General features: G+C 43.3%; 1 pseudogene; it reads right to left on the bottom strand.

Annotated features, from left to right (window-relative positions):
• Positions 1-11,226: 11,226 nt before the first annotated feature.
• Positions 11,227-11,764, bottom strand: LOC117027812 (mitotic spindle assembly checkpoint protein MAD2A-like; annotated as a pseudogene).
• Between the last annotated feature and the right edge of the window lie 4,388 nt (positions 11,765-16,152).

Here is a 16,152-nt window from a genome sequence, read left to right on the forward strand (position 1 = left end):
TATGTATCAGATCTGTTCCGTCTGTCAGGCCAAAAGGAATTTTATGATTCATCTCAAGGCCTCGTTACATTATGTCCTGGAGCGAGGGAGTGATTTCAAAACCTGGAGTTTTAGGATATGGCTGCCTTTTGTTTATTCCACCAGGGACCTCCCTGTCTACCTAGGGACATGCTAACTAACCTGTATCACTAATAATAAGTTAGTTTATAAACTAATTGTTGAATCTTATTTTATGATGCAGTGATATAGATGTACTCCCAAATCTCACCTTTTAACTATCTGATTACTTGCTTATGTGAAGGATGAAGAAACTTTCCTCTATCATCAAGTTCCTTTTGGCTGCTCTGATAATCAAATAGACATGAGACAGATTAGCAAGAGAAAATAAGCAGATTTAATGCATACATAGGGGAACCTCACACACAGGAGAGAGTCAGAGACCTAGGTACAGGAGAGGTGTGGAGATACAAATGGTAAATAAGGCCTCCAGAGCTAGGGATGAGATCAGGTCCCTTAGGGGCTTCCAAGTGTCACTGCAGGGGGGTGTGACAGAGCAGATGTTTCATGAATATCTTGAACCTAGTCAAAGACAGATGTTGACAGAGACCAAAGGAGAAGGTCAGACAGGGACAGAAATAGAAGCATAGTGTGGGTTGTGGGGTGCTGACCTGCTGCCAGCCCACAGTTGCCGACTGAGTGCGTGGCCTATGGATTTGGGATCTCTCGGGGTGTCCTTGGCTGACTCTGCACTGTTTTCCCAGGTCTTTCATATATGCCTTTAGGCCCCCTGCTTCCCCAGCTGTCCCAGGGGGCTGCCATCTGGACCCTGCGGGCCTCTCTGTAGTCTCTGAAACGAGGCCTGGTTGGGACACCCACAAAAGAGGCCTCCCCTCTCCCTGCCCCAGAGCTTAACAGATGACCAACCCCCTCCCGGCGGTTTGGGCTTGGAAGGTCCCGTTCCTGAGCTTAGGAGATCCCCCTGTCCCAGTGACATGCTTTAGATAATTACCCTGAAACTTATGCTTGCTTACTTGTCACAGTGCCCTGTGCTTGCCGATTACAATCTTTAAGGCCTAGCATTCTTTCAGGTCACTGCTCCTGGGTTGGTGAACACATTGGAGAGGCACATCGCCAAAGGGAAGCCTCCATGCAGACCCCCGGCACCATCACGTGGGTTCTGGAGGAACGCCCAGATTTCCCATAAATATCCCAGGCTGGTCTGAGAATGTTAGGGCAGTTTTTGGAGGTATTAACCTGCTGCCTTCTCAGACCACCGGTGCTCTCATAATAAACGCTTATTCTTTGACCCAACTCCTATGTCGGTCTATTGGCTGAGCGCCGCAGGCAGCATGAGCCCCGGACTCGTTTGCCTCCGGTTTCAGTTTCTGGCAACCAGATGGGACAGCCTCGGGGCTCCTCCGGTAAGTGTCGGCTAGCGGAGGGTCTCGGGGGCTGCCTGGGACTGGGCAGATTCCTTGGTGCAGGACCGACCTCTGCCGAGGTATTTTGCTCGTGGAGGTGGGGTTTGTGCCAGGGCCTGCCCGTCATGGACGCCTTTCTTGCACAGTTGGGATAGAATAAGCGTTGGCTCTGTTTCCTGCCTCTAATTTCTGGTTTGGAAATCGGAGTGGCTCTGGCATGCGCAGCCAGAGGACTTTGCACTCAACATCTGGGGCTCCTCTTTGAGGGCCATCTGGAGGTTATACTGACCCATTGGCGTCAATAGGTGAGGTTGCAACATCCAGCAAGGCATAATACCCCCACCAGTAAGGGGCTCTGGTACCAAGCTTACACTGGTCTGGGAAGCACGCCTGCACTGTGAAAACCACCACGCTTGGTTTCAGTCTTTGGGCATTGGGTAGCCTTAGGGCTACACTTGGTTTTTGGTATTCGCTCACTGGCCGATTGTCTGATGGTGAACGGACCGTGTATATGGAATAAGACAACGTCGCATCCCAATTTGGTGCCTCGCCAGGTTTTGGTTTTGGTATTCGGATCCGAAGTTAGTTTTTCTGGTTTTTCGCTATCTGATTCAGGAAGTACTTGGATCTGTGTGTGTGTGTGTGTGTGTGTGTGTGTGTGTGTGTGTGTGTGTGTGTATCAAGTGTAGCTGTATTTGTTCAAGCTCAAACATGGGATCTAAGGTTTCAATCCCAGCTGGGAGACCATTGGGTAAAACATTAGGAAATTGGCAGAAGCACAGCTATAAGCCGTTGACCAAAAAGAAATTAATGTTCTACTACAGTGCTGTTTGGCCAGTGTATATATTAGATTATGGAGAGTGCTGGTTGCTCAATAGTTCTTTAAATTATTACAATATTTTGCAACTGGAATTGTTCTGTTAGAGGTCTGAGAAATAGGATGAAATTTCTTATGTATAAGCCTTTATGATAGACTCTGAAAAGATTGGAACAAAACTGATAGTTCAGCAAAAAGGGGACTCCACCCATCTCCTAATCCACTAATAACCAGGAATGCAGAGGCTGAGGTAACTTAAGGGAAAAAAAAAGACACTTTTGAAACCAAGCGGCTAATTCTCAAGCCAGACCTCCCACCCCTTGTTTCAGCCTCTTTGAAATATTAGGGGTAACTGTAAGATCTTAGGACTTCTCTGCAATTGTTAATTCTATTCATATGTATATGATCTGTGATATGTGTTTGTATGTTTTACATATAATGTTTTTGCCTCCGGATGTATTGCCAGTTTATAATTGATTGGCTTAAAAACAAAGATTAATCACTTATAAATTTAAATAATAAAAACTAACTCAAGTACTTTTCATGATCAGGTGATCTAAGAAAATATTTGATACTAAGGATAGTTTAACTTTTAGTTAGATATGGTTTCTTTTTGAAGGTATTAACATTAAATAGGGTATCTTTTGCCTGGGTTTACAAACATAAATTCATGTTATCTCAGTCAAAAGTTTTGTCTGTTTACATATTAAGAACTAATAATATGTTAACAGATAAAACTTTTCAGTAATAATATAGTGTGGATGTTTGGACGAGGTTTCTCAGCATCTGTTGGTAACGTAAGATTTCAGTTCTGGGCGACTGGTTGGCTCAGTGGTTGGAGCGCAGTGCTCATAACACCAAGGTCGCTGGTTTGATTCCCCCGTGGGCCAGTGAGCTGCGTCCTCCACAACTGGATTGAAAGCAATGACTTGACCTGGAGGTGAGCTGCGCCCTCCACAACTAGATTGAAAATTACTTGACTTATAGCTGATGGGTCCAGGAAAACAGCATTGTTCCCCAATATTCCCCCAATAAAAAAACTAAAAAAAAAAAAGAAAAACTTAAAAAACAATTTCAGTTTTACTAAGTTGCATTAAATGATAAAAACTATTGAATGTCTAGGTATTTCAAAATAACCAAATGCTGAAATATTAATTACTGGATGAGTCTGAGTTCACCTACTTTTTGGTGTCTTGTCACAGGAAATCTGAAAGCTAACTTACGATGTCAGTAAATGTGTTTTTTAATTTTCTTTAAAATATAATTTTTAAAAATTGGTAGATATATTGCTAACAAAAACCTATACTTCTAAAGGTTGCAAAATGTGTTTATGGATTTGCTAATGGAAATATTGGATACTTGCTTTTAGTTGTCAGTAAAAATTAAGGCTCTGAATGTTATAGATCTTCATTACTATATAAGGAAATGATGTATGTTTTCAAGAAATGCATAGGGTATAAAAATACATTTTTGAAGGAAAACAAAGGCGTTTGTCCTAAGGATGATTACTTCTGAATGAGTGAGAAGAGACCAACCAAGAGGGAGTGGGAAAGTTATAGAAGGTTTGTGAAGAAAAATCTTGAAGACATTTTATATATTGTTAAATTAAACATAACTTAAATAAATTTAAGTATCAAAAGTAAGCTGGTACGACACAGCTTCCGCTGAATGCAAGATCTTGAGGCCTAGCTGTCAGCTGTTTTTGAACATTTCAGAACTCATGGATTATGTTTGAAAACCGAGGTACCACTGTATTGTTTTTGTCTTACTTTGATATTAGAGTAATTCTGGCCTCCTAAAAAAATAAAATAAAATAATAATAATAATAATAATAATAAAAGTAAACTGGTACAAAATTAAGTAAATTTTCTCTCTCTGCTAAATAAAACAAAGTTTGTTAGACTACTGGTCTGCTAATGATATTATAGAAAAGTTTTCTGTCTGAAAAGCAAAGATTGTATGTGTGTCATGAAAATAATTTTCTATGTATTATATTGTCTTAATTAGATCTTCAGTTACTCAGGAAAAATAAATCTAAGAACTGAGTTTTGCTAATAGTTATGTAAACTTCTGTATTTAGGACTGCTGCAGTTCATGTGTTCTCCTCAGTGTCACATATAGACCAATACAAGGAAGCTTGTTTTCCTAATCTGGCAAGGTAATACAATGCTTCTGGTCCACTGTTACATTCAGATAATAAAAGGAGGACAGGGGGTTTGTTTATATATGTCTTTAACAACCATGACAGGGAAAAGGAGGAAAGAAAGGAATAGTGAGACTGTCGATGAGGCCAGAGGCAGGCCAGATTTCTGGCGGCAGTTAATAGACAGGCCAAGGCCAGGGCCACCTCAGGGCCACCCGGCAGCCCCAGAAAGGAAAAGGAGCCTGCTTTAGACGTGGAAGCCCAGGCCACTGGGGTAAGGCGTGTTCGAATCCTGCAAAGCAGCCATGACCACTGTGCAAACTGAAGGGCACTGGAGGAGGGATTGTCCCCTGTTCTGAAGGGAGCAGGGACCAACTCCTTCCCTGCAAATGGCTGTAATTGACTGAGGGACCTAAAGTGCCCAGTGGCTCCTCAGAAGAAAGAGCTCATGCTCATCACAGAGGAGGAACTGCAGGTGACCGTTCACGTGGCAGGTAAGCCTGTTAATTCCCCGATTGATATGGGAGCCATTTATACTGTCTTGACTGCTCACTCTAGACCTATTTCTTCCTCTAAAATCTGCTTGGTTATAAAGATAAAGAGAGCCCCTAGACTTGGGCTCATTTTACTCAGCCTGTTCCTTACTAATGGTCTATACCTGAGAGAAAATATAAAATGAACAAATCAGACTTAAAAAGGGCTCTGGAGAAGTTCTGTGAGGAGACCTCTAGGCCCTGGCCGTAATTGCTGCCCATTGCTTTAGATGGTGACCTCAATTCTGTTGTGTCCTGTGTTAACTTGGGAGAGGTTCAGCAGGCACTTAGGAAATACGGGGGACCAGTACCTCCCCCAGGCCAACCCCTCTACTCATTGTAGCCCCAGAAAGCCAGGAGGCCAAATACTACTGAGAGCCTAGAGGGGGAGGAGTCTCTAACAGATCAGTTAGCTCAGAAATGAAAGGGACCCTTTGCAGTTTTCCCGAGCCCCCAACTGTTGTTGAGCTTCAGAGAGTCAGTGGCTGGGTCCACTTCCCTCGAATCAAACCTGTTTCATTTAAGTCTCCACAAGACGTCCCCAGAAGGAAGACTCCTGTTTCTGGGAGCCAGCTGAAGACCTTAAGCTCCTCTTCAAACAGACAAGTTTGTGTCGTCTTCAACACAGCAGTTTTCATCTCCAGATAGCCATCCGCCAGGGTTCCCACTTGTCCCTCCCGAGGATGACAAGCCAGGCCAGCAGCCACTTAATAACCAGAGGACCTTCCCTCCATAGTCCCCTCCCCGCTGGAACTGAACAGCAAAGAACTCTGTTAGCCACAGGCAGGGACTGCGCCCTCTCAGCAGGAAGTAGCAAGAGCCCTTGTCACCGGTATCCCTGGATTTAAAAATTGTCTTTATAATACAGTTATTTGTTTTCTCTCTAATCTAACCTTACTGACTTTATAGAAATAAAATGAACATAAGACGGAGGGAATTTAAACAGGGCCCGGTTGGGACCCCACAAAAGAGGCCTCGCCTCTCCCTGCCCTAGAGCTTAACAATTGATCAACCCCCGCCTCCCTGTGGTTTGGGCTTGGAATGTCCCGTCCCAGGTCCTGAGCTTAGGATGTCCCCGTCCCGGTTCCCTGCTTTACAGACTTACCTTAAAACTTGTGTCCCTGTACTTACTGATCACAGTCTTTATGGCCTAGCATTCCTTCCAGGTTACTGTCATCACTGCTCCTGGTTGGTGACCACACTGGAGAACAACATCGCCAGAAGGAAGGCTCCATGCAGACCCCTGGAACCATCACGTGGCCTCTGGAGGAACGCAGAGGTTTCCCCTTAAATATGCCAGGCTGGTCTGAGAATGTTACAGCAGTTTTTGGAGGTGTTAACCAGTTGCCTTCTCAGACCACCGGTGCTCTGATAATAAACGCTTAGTCTGTGACCCAACTCCTGTGTCGGTCCACTGGCTGAGCAGCACGGGCAGCAGGAGCCACGGACTCGTCTGGCTCCCTGTGGTCTTTCCATACCTAACCTTTCAGCTCTCGGACCTGGGTTCCTTTTGGTCTGGTCCTCCTGGGCTGCCTCTTTTACAAGCAAAATAAACCTTGGGTTTGCACCCCACTGCTCCAGATGTGGCGACTTACAGAGGCTGTCTAGGCACACTGTTAATTCAAAAGTGGCCCTGGGGAAGGTAGGGAGCCAGGAGGGGAGGGTGGCATAAGGCTGCATAGGTAAGAGACAGGTAGGAAGGTAGTTAATTCAGATATGCAAAGCCCAGTGCTGGGTTTCACCTCCAGGACTCCACATTCCAGCGGGCAGCTCCCAGGGCACAGATGACTGCACCTGGGGCACAGCCCTGGCTCTGACACCTTGGCTCAGAAGCCTTTGGAAAGAAGAGCTTATCCCTGACCTCCACTCAGGTGTTATTCCCAAGATGCACACCAGATGGCAGCAGAGAATAACTTTTCTTGGTGACCTGCACAGGGTGTTAATTGCAAAATGCACACGAGATGGCAGCAGAGAGCGTCTCCCTGCCCACCCGCCTTAAAATGAGATTCCAGACCCTGGGGCTGAGCTCGCTGTGAGATAAACCCAGTTCCAGGCCCTTCACACACCTCATGTCACCCACTGCTCCCATTTTCCAGATAAGGCAGAGACGATTACTATCCACATTTCACAGGTATTTAAAGGTGAGACTGATACTAACAGTTCTGAGTCCAGAACTGAGGCTGAAATTGCCCAACGTAGGCTAGTAGAGCTTGCACACAGGAGATCCTGGACAAACAGAGTGATCCAAACAGTCCTTGCAGCATTGGGTGGAATCTTGGTCATTCTATTGAGGAAAATCTGCACATAACCTTAATTGTCCACCTTGCCTTGCACTCACCCAGGCTGGTTTTGGGGTGGGACCAGGGCAGGAAGCTGGGGACGGGGACAGGAGGGGAGGAAGGTGGTGGCCTGGCCCTTCACAGGAAGATGAGCAGCACCAGATCCTGTGAGAACGACTCCCCACAGCGATGCGATGGGGGAGTCCTGTGCTCGGGCCTTTTAAAATCTCTTCCTCCTCAGCCCCGAGCACCAGTCTGCTTCTCCGCATCTTCCCTTCCTCTGAGGTCACAACTGCCAAGAGCTTCCTGGCTGCTCAGAATGGAGTCTGGGGTGACACTTTCCTCATGGAGGGGTGCCTGAGCCTCAGACAGGCGCAGGGCTGGCTTCTGTCTCCTCCAAGTACCAGCTGTGTGACTTCAGACAGAGACATGGAAAGTCAGGCTCCTCACCTGTCAGGTGGGGATAACCGCTCCCTCTCCGGTGGCTGTGAGGTCAGTGAGGTGACGCAGGTCAGCTCCTGCCCCACACGTGATGGGCCCTCGCTTCCCCTCCCTCTTCCCTTCCCAGTCCTTTCTCTACCTCTATGGACTGGAAGGATCAAGAGTTTAGCAAATAGTCTCCTTGTGGCAGAATGAGCTCTCCTGTTGGTGTCCACATAGCCACAGTCCCCGAGTGCTGACTCTGGCATCTGTGCCAGCTTCATCCTCAGGGCGGCGCTCACCACAGCCCCTCCCTGGTCTTCAAACCCTGCTCATCTCCAAATTCAAGGCCCTTGTCTCAGCTCAGTCCAGAGCACCTCTCACCACTCTTCTCACTGGTCTTCCTGCTCTCGTCCTTCTCTCATCCAGTGCAACCTCCACACTGTGACCAGCTACATCTTTCTAACTAAGTTAGGGATGTAATCCTGTCACTTCCTGTGCCTACAACTACCAACAGCTTCACTTGGGCTAGAGAATAAAGTCTGTATCATCAGCACAGTGTTGAGACTTTATCAGCCTCATGTTCTTCTCCTGGTCTCATTTCCTATCATAACACCCCAATTCACTCACCAGGTACCCCAGCTGTCAGCATTAACCTGTCTGGTGTCGGTTTTAACAGATAGAGGTGCCAGCACTGAGACTGAGCCTGCATTCAGGAAACTGAATAAAATACAGACTTTAGTGAATAATAATGCATCAACATTTGTTCATTGATTCTAACAATTCTGGAAGAGAGGAGAAAGTAAAACTAAAATAAACTTATTGCATTAAAATGGGTGATTGACATTAACAAAATGGACCCTAAAATAAGGAAAATGCTAGCAAATTAGTCATCCAGGACCTCTTCCTCCTGCTTATTGTTGTCACATTGCTCTGGGGTTCCCTCTCCTGGGACAGGGAAGGAACGGGGACAGAGAAGTTCAGAAGTCCCCTAATATCTCCCCCACACAGTAGTCTCGATTCTGATATGTCAGGTAGGACTGGGAGCAGGTGAGATGAGTTCCCTGGAAACTGAGGTGCTGGACTTGGGCCAAAGAACAGACACTAGGTCAGGAAAGCAACAGATTCCACATCACTGAGCCCTAACCATAATCCTAAACCTAAAACATAATCCTTAAAACCTAAACACTAAACCCTTAGCCATAAGCCTAAATCTAAACCTTAACATAAACTCTGAAAACCTTACAAGTACAAACCATAACCATCTCTATAAACCATAACCTAAACCCTCACCACAATACTAAACTACAACCAGAAACCACATACTACAAACTATGAACCATATCCATAAACCATGACTATAACATAAACTATAACCAAAAACACATAGCCATAAACCATAAACGTAATCCATAATCAATTCCATAAACCATATAACACGCATGTAGCCATAAACAATAAACATAAACCATAACCAAACTGTAACCATAATCTTAACCTTAACCCCTAACTCAGCACCACACTCCACCTCAGCCCCAACCCTAGCCCTGTAGGCCACTAATAGCCCCTAACCAGTCAAATCAGAAGTAGGTCACAAAAACAGAACATACAGATCTATGTCCCTTATAGAGATGTAATAACGTTCCATAAAACAGGACTATGAATCCAACTGCACATTAAAATAATCATGCACCGTAAGCAACTGTGTTTACACCAGAAATTCAAAGGTGGTTCAACATATTGAAACAGAGCCATGGAATACCCAACAGCAATAGTATGAAGGAAAAACACATGATCACATCAGTGAGGCACAAGAAGCTTTTCACAAAACCCAATCCTGTTTCATGATCTAAACACTAGAGAAAGTAGGAATAAAAGGAAGTTTCTTCAATGTGATCAAGAACATTAGGCAATACTTACAGCAAACATCATGGCTCATTGTTTAAGATGACAGGTTTAGTCCTGAAATCAGGAACAAGGCCAGGATGCTGGCTTTCACCACTGTCATTCAATAATGTAGCTCTATCCAGAGCAATTAGGAAACAAATGAGAAGTGTCCCTTTGAAAGGAAGAACTGAAACTGTCTATTCATAGATGACAGGTTCTTATATAGAGAACTTCTTATATACAGAACTTCCAAAAGAATCAAAAGAAAAGTATTATTACTAGTGAAGTAATTCAAAGTTTAATGACAAAGTACAAGTACATAGAAATCTGTTTTATTTGTATACACTAGCAAGGAATAATCTCAAAAAAAATTTAAGAAAATAATTCCATTTTAAATAACATCAACGTTGATAAAATACTTAGGAATAGTTTTAATCAAATTGCAAGACTTCAACACTGAAAATTACAAAATATCATTTCTTTCTTTGCTGAAAGGATTTAAAGAAAACCTACATACAGAAATGTGAGGCCATCCCCTGGTGATGGAAATTGTTTGGACTGCAACAGAACAGATGCGATGTACAGACTCAGTGTGATTCCTGTGAAAATGCCCCAAGGTCTTTGTGGAAAAATGCACAAGCTGATCCTAATATTCATATAAGAATTCAAGGGATACAAAATAGCCATAACAATCTTCAAAAACCAAATCAAGTTGGAGGCTCACCCTTCCCAAACGTAATTCGTAATTAGTACAAAGCCACAGAGTAAGGGAAACATGGTGATACTGGCACAGAGATATACATAGAGATCAATGGAATGGTATTGAGGGCCCAGAAATAAACCCACCGATCTAAGTCAGGTGATTTTTTTTAACATACACATTTAACTAATTTATCATTGTCATTTACAGCTTTATTGTATATAACACAGAAAGACATTTTTTTCTCTATTCTTTTTCTCAAGGAGGATGCAACTCATAGTGGCCCATGTGGGGATTGAACCAGCAACCTTGGTGTTAAGAGCACGATGCTCCAACCAACTGAGCTAACGGGCCACCCCCAGAAAGACATTTTTAAGATTGCTCTATCAACAGAATTTAAACACTAGAAATGTTGATAGTTTTTAAACTGTAACTTAAATAAGTTATAATCCAATAATTAGAGATTTTTTCCAGTATGGTTACTATACAAATGAAATAAATGGCCAAAGGTTAATAGCAATATTTTGTTACCTATGTATTATCAGATACTTTAGGACCTAAACAAAGATTCTGAGTATTCAAACTTCTTTTGTTGTGTTTCATATTTAAAAAAATCCCTACCTGTATTCTGAGTCAAGCTACTTGACCAAAAGGTGTGATTTGTGACGACATTTAGCTTTATAACAAAAGCTTTTCTATCTACAGTTACCACCTTCAAGGAATTGACATTACAAGGCTGAAGTAATCTGCTGGGTCCCTTTTTTGAACACTGGGCAAAAAATTGTGTCAACACCATGGAAAGTCAAACAGATAGCCCCCCAAAAATGGGACAATCATGCACGGTCCTATAAAGTATGTTAAGTTTTCCCCATCTAAAAGTTAAGCAATAAAATACATGAACTACAGTTGACTTGGTTTCAGGAGAAGCACATGTGAGGATCACATTATTGTTGTCCTCACGTATTCAGTCCCTGCCAGGGATTCTGTGGCCACCAAGCTATTCACTCTGTGAGAAGGAAGACAGACTCACTCAGAACTTGTGATCAACTGTGATCCGACTCTTCCCATTTCTCAGGTCCAGCCTAACATTTGTATAAATCAGTAGATCAAATGAACAAGAAACCTCCAACAGTGGCAGGAATGTCATTGTAGCTGTGATCTGTCTGAACACAGAACAGATTTCATCTTGGAGAGCTTTACAAGCCTTTTCTCTGAGTGTACGGTCATCTGTGGCAGTCTTGTCACAATCAATATCAAATTATCATCTTTTAAGGACTTCACCCCTTTCAATATTTGAGAGGACTGCCACCAGTTTCTGAACTGAGCTCTTGTATAATCAAAGTTTTAGTTGTTCCACCACATTATTTAGGTATTTCATGAGCTCGGGATGAGTAGTTACAGGCAAGGTGAGCCCACATTTCTGCATTGGAGTAAAGGTTTCAGGTGGATATAAGCCACGCATGTTATATCCTAACATGTTGTTGATGTCAAATAAGAACTCAGCCACAGTTTTACCGCTCCCATGCAGGGTGGTGGCTTACTGTGAGGAGAGCTGCAGGGCCATGTCCAGGCCCAGACAGGGCATGCCCACTCACAGAGGGTGACCACAGGGCTCACAGCAGCTCCCCGCCGTCTAAGTCCATTGATTTTTGATAAAGAGCAGACAACGTGACATTGGGTAAAGAAGGGTCTTTCCAACAAATGGTGCTGGGCAACTGGCCATGCATATGAAGAGAAACGAAACTGGACTCTAACCTCACACCACATACATAACTGAACTCAAAATAGATGAAGGGTTTAAATATAGGAGGTAAAAGTACAAACTATCAAACAAAACAAGGAGATACATTTTCATGATCTTGGATTAGCGGTGGTTTCTTAGATATGACACCACATACAAGCTACAACAACAAAAGATAAATTGGACTTCCTCAAAATTAAAAACATACATGCATCAAAATAAGCAATCCAGAAAGTGAAAACACATGCCATAAAATGGAACCAAATAGGTACACATTATATATCTAATAATAGTCTGTTATCCATGAGACAAAGAACTTTTACAACTCAAGAACAAAACAAGACAAATAACTAAAATTTTAAAATAGACCTGAATAGAACCTTCTCCAGATAAGACCTGCAAATAGTCAACAAGACAGTAAGATGTTCAACATCCTCAGTCCTGATGCAAAAGTAAACCACAGTGTGATCCCCCTTCACATGTACCAGAAGGGCTATAATCCAGAAACTAAAACTAACAAATGGCAGCAACAATGTAGAGAAATTAGAACCCTTAAACATTGAAGGTGAAAAATCACAATGGTGTGGCCTCTGCATACAACACTTTGAAATTTCCACCCCACAAAAAAAATGCCCATGTGGCTCAACAGATCCACTTCTAGAAATATACTCCCAAAATTGAGAACAGGTGTTAAAGGCTGATACGTGAATCCACAGAAGCGCTGTTCACAATAGCAGAGACATGAACAATTCAAATGTCCATCTGAATCAGCAGTGAAAACTAAGTGACCAATCGTGCAGCTACACCAGGATTCTTTAGTTTGGTGCAATTATGAACTGATTTCACAGTTTCTAGAAATACGTTTCCTCTTAGCACAAAAGTTTTAATGTGGCAGAAGACATGTTTACTAATACACCCAAAAATATTTAGTTCATCTACAATAAATAGCAAAAAGTTGATAAATTGATGTTCGGTAATTAGTTCCATTATTCTCCTATTTGGAAACGGTCTAGACATTCAATAGCTATCCATCATATAATTTACATAACAAAACTTTAAAATTTCAAGTTCCCAAAGACACCTAGAAAATCTTTTCAATGTATATATACAATGTAATTATCGCTTGAAAGTTTACCTGAATATCTTTTATTTTAATTGTACCTATTTTATATAGGTAGCAGTTAAAACTTTGAGATTTCAAAGTCAGTAATTACCAAAGCTATTTTCTTGGCATATTTTTTAACACAGATAATTTTTATAAACCCAGTTGAAAAAAATCTATTTTATGTCTATAATTTTCAAAGACATGACAGTGTAATCAAACCAAACTAAAACCAGCTTTAATATCAAATATTTCACCAGATCATAAAGTATTTGGGTTAGTTTGTATTTTATTTCTTACTTTATATAAGCATTTAATTTGTTCAAGCCAATCAAATATCACAAACTGGTAACACTATCCATAGCTACAAAACATCTTAACACACACAGACAAATACAAACTGGTGCCACCAGGAGATCACAAATTAACAGAATTAGTAATAACTATACAGAATGCACAAGATGTTTACCAAGAAAACAGCTGGTTGTCACAAGAACTCTGTAACACATTTTAGAAGTTGTTCTCATTCCAAGGACCCATCGTCTGTACATGGACAGTGAGGTCTAAATAGTGAGACACCAACCAGCCTACTTACAGCTCAGGCCAGGAAGCCAGAGGACCCTCCACACAGAGTGCAGAGGAAGCAGCCCTCCCAGAGCCAAAGGGTCACCCCCAAAGACATTCAGAGAAAGCACAGACCTTCCTCACACAGGCAGTAGGGATGGTGGGGTGGACAGGGTCTCTCCGGTATCCCACAAAATGTGAGGCACCTCCAGCCCCAAAACCACTAATTTGTGGCTCCGGGCAGGTGCTACTGGACCGGGATCTGTCCACCACTAACGGGTAAGGAAGGCTGGGGGGACAGATGCCCCTTATGGGCAGAGGCCCCTCAGGACACACTCCCCTGGGAGCTGGCACGGCCAGGCAGAGGCACACTGGGAACCCCAGCTTCTCCCACTGGCCACCAGGCTCAATGGAGTAAGTGCACCTGGCCGATGGTGGGGACCAGAGAGGATTAGCTTCCTCGGTCACAAAGCCAAGCTCCCGGGACACAGAGCGAGAAAGAAAGAAAAACCTCAAGTGGTTTTTAGACGGGGACCCACAGCAAAGTTTCTGGACAGAACCGCTTAACTCCCCAGCCTGTGGGGCCGGCTCCATCGACAGGCTTATGGGAGCCTGTGCCTGTGTTCTGTCCCCGTGGTAGTTCCTTCTTAGGACAAATGACATGGAAGACACAGACACAGGAAAAATGAACATCTCTGGGAGGAAAGAATAAAGAAAACCCTAGAGTCTCTAGGTGCAAGAAGTTAGCTGCACAGATATTTTTCTCTGCCAATTTAAATTCAGAAAGGAGACGAAGAACTCGCACTCCTTCTAACTTCTACCCAACTGCTGACAGAGACCAGGAATTGTAATACATGTGCACCTAGAATTCACATAACCACAAAATTTCCAAAGACAGTGAGGAGAAATACAACATTTTAGACAAGGGTGGGAGTGGGTTCTCAGATTTCAGATGTAAAAATGGGAGATTTAAGGTTATATAGGGAAATCTGAACACAGGTGACAGGTAAATTTTTGTGAAGACTCGTGCATGGAGTCTTCCTGTCTCGTGGTAAGGGGTTTTATTCTGTTCAGGGTTTTATTTGTGCTTCACAGACTTTAAGGAGGCAGGAAAAGGGGAGCCAGGCTGCCCGAGGGAGGCTTGTATTGTTAAAAGTGCCCCTTTTGAAATTTTTATTTTATTTAGCTCAGCAGTCGCGGGGCAGTTGTGGGCTGTGTTTACATTTCAGATCTACTGGGCAGAGGACCTGGGGGAGATGCAGAGTGTCATGCAGGGTCTCTGTGTCATGAAGAGTCTCCGGTCCCGCTCCCCGCTCAAGAACGCAGAATGTGGTGAGGCCGTAAAGGAACACCCACGGAGCCATAGATAGGGGAGTCATACCACTGTATTCTCACGGGCAGCTGGATTGGAGACATAGGAAGTGGGCTCCACACGATGCGCAATCTGCCATCTGCTTCTCTGCCAAACAACCCACTTGATACCCGGAATCCGCACTTGCTAGCTTAGCCATGGCAGTTATATTAGTGGCCAATGGCTAACTGGTCGCAGCTGATGGCCAACTACTTAGAGCTGATGGCCCATCTACTACCCGAGCCAGCACCTTTCCACGTGAGGCCAAGAGCCTGGAAACTGCTCTCTGGGACTGTCCACACACAGAGACTTGGTCTTTTCTATCAGACTGAGAAATCAGCTTCCATTTTTGTCAAGTTTATGATTAGTTATTAAATCTTTTAAAACCTTTTTCAACATACCAGTTCTCAAAATCTTAAATCTCCAGCAAGATTTTTAATATTTGCACATCTATTGATTTTCCCTTCTGCCTTTTTTAAACGTCGATATTAGTGTCTGATAAGAACAAAGAAGCTAAATAACTCATTCAAAAGATTAAGAATAGTTACATTTCCTCGAATTCATTTGTATTAAACATGGGGTCTTTCTCTAGGGTGACATAAAACAGCTGTTTGCCATGATAGTTCTCTAACAGTTTTTTCCAATTTAGAAGTTTTCCCAATTCAAAGGATCCATATACTCTGGCCACTGATGAGAGGATTTTAATAGCTACTCAAACCAATAACCCTTTTCACAGCTTAACCAAGGAAGCCAAAGGATTTCTGTCCCTATGGTATTTCCTTGTCATGATAAATGACACAAGAGACATAGACACACAAAAAACAACCATCTCTGGGAGGAAAGATTCAGTAAAGAAAACCCGTGAGTCGTGGCTCCGCCAATGTGCACGTAGAGGAGAGAAACAGGACCTGCCGCACTTCTACATTCTCCCAAACCCACAAATAGACCAGGAAGAACGACAGGGAGAACAAACACACCGCTTATCTCTGATGGTGATTGTCCTTGAGCTCCCAGCTGCAGCCGTTTCCAGGAGCCAGCAGTGTCCCGGCCAGTAATTCTCCTCGCAGCCTCCCCAATACTGTGGGGGCTTAACAATTATTTCTTTTGCTCTAACCTAGTAAGTGTGTTACCGGAGAGCAGGTCAGAGTCATCACAGGAAGGCATTCCAGGATGTAGGAACAACGCCTCATGAAC

Source organism: Rhinolophus ferrumequinum, chromosome 9 (assembly GCF_004115265.2).
Source record: "Rhinolophus ferrumequinum isolate MPI-CBG mRhiFer1 chromosome 9, mRhiFer1_v1.p, whole genome shotgun sequence".
Taxonomy (NCBI): Eukaryota; Metazoa; Chordata; class Mammalia; order Chiroptera; family Rhinolophidae; genus Rhinolophus; species Rhinolophus ferrumequinum.